Source organism: Macaca nemestrina, chromosome X (assembly GCF_043159975.1).
Source record: "Macaca nemestrina isolate mMacNem1 chromosome X, mMacNem.hap1, whole genome shotgun sequence".
NCBI classification, from domain to species: domain Eukaryota; kingdom Metazoa; phylum Chordata; class Mammalia; order Primates; family Cercopithecidae; genus Macaca; species Macaca nemestrina.
Genome location: NC_092145.1, coordinates 39,874,460 through 39,880,459, shown reverse-complemented (window position 1 = coordinate 39,880,459; position 6,000 = coordinate 39,874,460). Strand labels below are relative to the sequence as shown.

Sequence of the window (6,000 nt, the reverse complement as noted above, 5' to 3'; positions counted from 1 at the left end):
AGGAGGTTTTGGTGTGTATGTCTGTGGATACACACACATAGTACAAAAAGGCCAAGAAGAAGATAAACCAACATATTGCTAATGGTTACCTCCAGGTGATAGGTTTAGATCTCATTTTTCATAATATATTTTATTATATTATTAATATATGGGCCAGGCACAGTGGTTCATACATGTAATCCCAGCAATTTAGGAGACTGATGTGGGAGGATCACTTGATCCAATGAGTTCAAGACCAGCCTGGGCAACAAAGCAAGACCTCATCTCTACAAAAAATGTAAAAATTAGCTGGGTGCCGGGCCGCTGCTGGAGTCGCCGCGGCCGCCGCGTGACGTGGCACAGCCAGATCCTAAAGGCTAGAGCCGGAGCTGCCGCGCCAGTCGCCTAGCAGGTCCTCTACCGGCTTATTCCTGTGCCGGAGCTTCATCAGCACAGCGGCCAGCGAGACGGGCCTGCCTCCCCCTTTCTTCCTCCGCTCTTTCTCTTCCCTCTCTTTTAGTTTGCCTGGGAGCTTGAAAGGAGAAAGCACGGGGTCGCCCCAAACCCCTTCTGCTTCTGCCCATCACAAGTGCCACTACCGCCATGGGCCTCACTATCTCCTCCCTCTTCTCCCGACTATTTGGCAAGAAGCAGATGTGCATTTTGATGTTTGGATTGGATGCTGCTGGCAAGACAACCATTCTGTATAAACTGAAGTTAGGGGAGATAGTCACCACCATTCCTACTATTGGTTTTAACGTGGAAACAGTAGAATATAAGAACATTTGTTTCACAGTATGGGATGTTGGTGGTCAAGATAGAATTAGGCCTCTCTGGAAGCATTACTTCCAGAATACCCAGGGTCTTATTTTTGTGGTAGACAGCAATGATCGTGAAAGAATTCAGGAAGTAGCAGATGAGCTGCAGAAAATGCTTCTGGTAGATGAGTTGAGAGATGCAGTGCTACTGCTTTTTGCAAACAAACAAGATTTGCCAAATGCTATGGCCATCAGTGAAATGACAGATAAACTAGGGCTTCAGTCTCTTCGTAACAGAACATGGTATGTTCAAGCCACTTGTGCAACACAAGGAACTGGTCTGTATGAAGGACTTGACTGGCTGTCAAATGAGCTTTCAAAACGTTAAATGAAACTGGATATCTAACCAAGGACATGTTTGATAAAATTGGCCTAGGCTTGTTACAACAAAATTAGTTTGTATCTTGGTTATTAAACAGTATCTGGGACTCGTAAAAAAAAAAAAAAAGAAAAAAAGAAAAAAAAAATTAGCTGGGTGTGGTTGTACACACCTATGGTCCCAGCTAATCAAGAGACTGAAGCAGGAGGATCGCTTGATCCTAGGAGTTTGAAGCTGCAGTGAGTTGTGATTGTGCCACTGCACTCCAGGATGAGCAATGAAGTGAGACTCTGTCTCAAAAACAAGAACAGGCCAGGCGTGGTGGCTCACGCCTGTAATCCCAGCACTTTGGGAGGGCGAGGTGGGTGCATCACAAGGTCAGGAGATCAAGACCATCCTGGCTAACACGGTGAAACCCTGTCTCTACTAAAAATACAATTAGCCAGGCGTGGTAGTGGGCGCCTGTGGTGCCAGCTACTCGGGAGGCTGAGGCAGGAGAATGGCGTGAACCCGGGAGATGGTGCTTGCAGTGAGCTGAGATTGCACCACTGCACTCCAGCCTGGGTGACAGAGCAAGACTCCGTCTCAAAAAAAAAAAAAAACAAAAAACAAAAAACAAATACATATATTTGCATATATATGCATCATGTTAGTAATAAGATAAAAGCAATCATTGCTTATTTAATGGAAATTGGTCCTCTGCTCTTCATATACCTATATATATCTTCTTGGGAACACTGCATGGAAAGGTACACAAAAAGGACCAATAAGGTGGAAATGGCAACTCCTTACTGGAAAACAAATAGCATTTGTATAAAAAATTTTATAGTAAACCATTAAATACCAGATATAGTGGCTTGTAGTGACTCATGAGGAATTTATCAGATTTTGTTCGTTTTGCAAAATGTCCCTAAGTGAAGAACTTGTAACTTCAGTCTTCTTCCTCTCTTGTCACTTTTTAGTCAACATTCCTCATGTAGACTGGGCATGGTGGCTCACACATGTGATCCCAGGGCTTTGGCAGGCTGAGGTGGGAGGATTACTTGAGTCCCGGAGTTCAAGACCAACCTAGGCAACACAGTGAGACCCCATCTCTAAAAAAATTTTTTTTAATTAGTCAGACATGGTGGTGCACAACTGTAGTTCTAGCTACTTGGGAGACTGAGGAGAGAGGATCACTTGAGCCTAGGAGTTCAAGGCTGCACTGGCCTATGATCACGCCACTGCAGTCCAGCCTGAGCACCAGAGCAAGATCCTGTCTAAAAAAGAAAACAAAGAAAGTACATCATGTGGATGAAGTTTTCGAAGTCATATTTTCTGTCAAGTCTTCTGTTAAAACATGTTTTATTAATAGTTAATTAATTAAATAATATTGAGTACTTTCTTGGCCCAGGCTTTTGTCTAAGGCCTGAATAAGATGAATGAGACATGTTATTTTCTTTGAGTTCTAGAGTAGTGTAGGACACAAACACCATGAAATAAAGTGTTTTGATGGAAGTGTATAGCAGGTAGGAGCACAAAGTCAGATAGGGTACACTTTGACAGTGGTGGAATGAGCGTGGGGTGGGTAGGTGATGGTCAGCAAGGTCCTCGATGTGAAAGTGACGCTTTAGCTTTAGTTTATTACAAGTTTGACTGGAGTTAATGAGGCCCAGAGAAGTTAAAACAAAATTCCGCAGATTTTTGCTTGTCCAGATTTGACCCGGGTTTGCTCTCTGGCTTAAAATCCTGTTTCAACACCATGATATGTTTGTGCTCATTTCGACAGCACATACTCACCCCACCCCGCCTCCCAAAAAATACAAACAAACCATGATATGTTCATTAGATTTCACAAAAGGGGCTCCTTGTAAGGCTTGACAGCTTATACTTAAAATATATGTAACACATATTATCAATAAAACAGCATCACCAATTTTTTCTATCACAGTGATGAGAAAGAGAAAAATAATCCCAGACATGTAGGAGCTGGTGTGGCACTCACAGCTAGACTTTGTTGTTCTCCTGTGAATATAAACAATTTCAAAGAGTACCAACATCCGGCAAGGTCCCTCGGTGATGGTAATGAAGTGAGACAAAGAGGAGGACCACTGCATAATCATGTGTGAACACAGACAAAACACGTCCAAGCCACAGAAATTAACAAATATCGCCCTCTCCTGGCTAATATGAGTGATTGCTACTGCTTTTTGCTTTTATTACGAGGTGGGGGGCGAATTACAGCTTTAGCCTTAGTATAATCTGGCATGGTTTTATATCATTGACTGTAAATATTTCTTGTTTTTAGATATTTATGACTTACACCTTTTCTCCTTTAACAATTATTCTTGAGTTTGCCTTTCCTGAATTCATGACCTAAATTCAAAATTATAAAACACTTAAGATGTCTTTTCTACCTAAATCATATTTTGGGTTCCTAAAATGTTCATCAGGTAATAATAATAGACTGAATGTTTATGTCTCCCCAAAATTCATATGTTGAACTCTGAACCACCAACATGGTGGTATTAGGAGGTGGAGCCATTGGGAGGCAGTTAGGCCATGATGGTGGAGACCTCACGAATGGGATTAGTCACTTATCAGAGGGACTCCCAGAGAGCTCACTCTCCCTCTTTCTGCCATGTGACACAATAAGTCAGCAATATGCAACCTGGAAGAGAGTCCTAACAATAACCAACCATACCAGCTGGTTGCAGTGGCTCATGCATGTATTCCCAGCACTTTGGGAAGTTGAGGCAGGAGGATTCCCTTGAGCCCAGGAGTTGGATACCAACCTTGGCAATATAGGGAGACCCTGTCTCTACAAAAAAAAAAAGAAAAAAAAGTTAGCCAGCCATTGTGGCACACACCTGTAGTCCCAGCTACTTGAGAGGCTGAGGTGGGACGCTTGCTTGGGCCCGGGAGGTGGAGGCTGCAGTGAGCCATGATCTTGACACTGCACTCCAGCCAGAGCAACAAAGCAAGACCCTGTCTTCCAACCAAGCCGGTACCCTGATCTGGGACTTTCAGTCTCTAGCACTGTGAGAAATAAATTTCTGTTGTTTATAAGCCACCACTCTGTGATACTTTGTTATAGCAGCTCTAAGTAACACAAAGATTTGTTCCTCAATCCTACAAAAGACAATAAGAGCAAATTTCTCCAATTATTAAGTAAAAACTGTTGAGAGCTTTTCTCTGCCAAACTTAGTAGTAATGGTGATGATAATAATGATAATAGTAAACTTTACAAATCTAAAGAGTTTAACTTCTTAAGTTAATCATACATAAAGAGAATATGGCCGGGCGCTGTGTCTCAGGCCTGTAATCCCAGCACTTTGGGAGGCTGAGGCAGGTGGATCACTTGTCTCAGGAGTTCGAGACCAGCCTGGGCAACATGGTGAAACCCCATTTCTACCAAAAATGCAAAAAAATTAGCCAGGCAAGGTGGCATGCACCTGTGGTCCCAGCTACTCGGCAGGCTGAGACATGAGAATCACTTGAGCCTGAAGGCAGAGGATGAAGTGAGCTGAGATTGCGCCACTGCGCTCCAGCCTGGGCAACAGAGCCAGACCCCATCTCAAAAAAAAAAAAAAAAAGAAAAGAAAATATGGTAATTAAATATTCCTTCTTTTACCTGAAAAAGTAAAACTGCATGGTGGCTTACCTCTTTTAGGAGATTATCTGAGTATCTGAGCCCTGGACAGATCTTCTAGATCAGGGGTGTCCAATCTTTTGGATTCCCTGGGCCACACTGGAAGAAGAATTGTCACGGGCCACACATAAAATACACTAACACTAATGATAGCTGATGAGCTTTTAAAAAAGCAAAAAAAAAAAATCTCATAATGTTTTAAGAAAGTTTACGAATTTGTGTTGGGCCGCATTCAAAGCCGTTCCAGGGCCGGGCGCGGTGGCTCAAGCCTGTAATCCCAGCACTTTGGGAGACTGAGACGGGTGGATCACGAAGTCAGGAGATCGAGACCATCCTGGCTAACATGGTGAAACCCCGTCTCTACTAAAAAAATACAAAAAACTAGCCGGGCGAGGTGGCGGGAGCCTGTAGTCCCAGCTACTCGGGAGGCTGAGGCAGGAGAATGGCGTGAACCCGGGAGGCGGAGCTTGGAGTGAGCTGAGATCCGGCCACTGCACTCCAGCCTGGGTGACAGAGCGAGACTCCGTCTCAAAAAAAAAAAAAAAAAAAAAAAAAAAAGCCGTTCCAGGCCTCACGCAACCCATGGGCCAAGGGTTGGAGAAGATTGATCTAGAGACTATCTTAAATAACCCTGATTTAACTGTACTCATTAATGGTTCAAACATAAAAAGTAAAACTAAAAATTGCTAAATAGGATAACCTATCACAGACTTAAGTTTGTCCTTAAAATATAAAATTCTTATAGAAACTAAATCAGTTCACATTGTGCATTATAAATATTTTTGGGCAGGGCGCGGTGGCTCATGCCTGTAATTCCAGCAGTTTGGGAGGCCAAGGCAGGTGGATCACCCGAAGTCAGGAGTTCAAGACCAGCCTGGCCAACATGGTGAGCCCCTGTCTCTACTAAAAATACAAAAATTAACTGGGCGTGGTGGCAGGCGCCTGCAATCCCAGCTACTTGGGAGGCTGAGGCAGGAAAATCGCTTGAACCCAGGAGGCAGAGGTTGCAGTGAGCTGAGATTGTGCCATTGCACTCTAGCCTGGGCAACAAGAGGGAAACTCCATCTCAAAAAATAATAATAATAAAATAAATCAATATTTTTACATTTTCTGCTTATTATGATGTGTTGACATTTTAAAAAACCTTTCTGGCTAGGGGGAGACTGCCCCTCCTGGGGCTAGCCAAGTCTTAAAAATAACAAAGGCCCAGCCAGGAGCATCTTTAACATGCAAACTAACCAATCCAGAGCCAT

The 6,000-nt window shown here is 43.3% G+C and overlaps 1 pseudogene; it reads left to right on the top strand.

The window, feature by feature from the left end:
- The first annotated feature begins 337 nt into the window (after positions 1–337).
- Positions 338–1,225, top strand: LOC105490501 (ADP-ribosylation factor 4 pseudogene; annotated as a pseudogene).
- Positions 1,226–6,000: the final 4,775 nt, after the last annotated feature.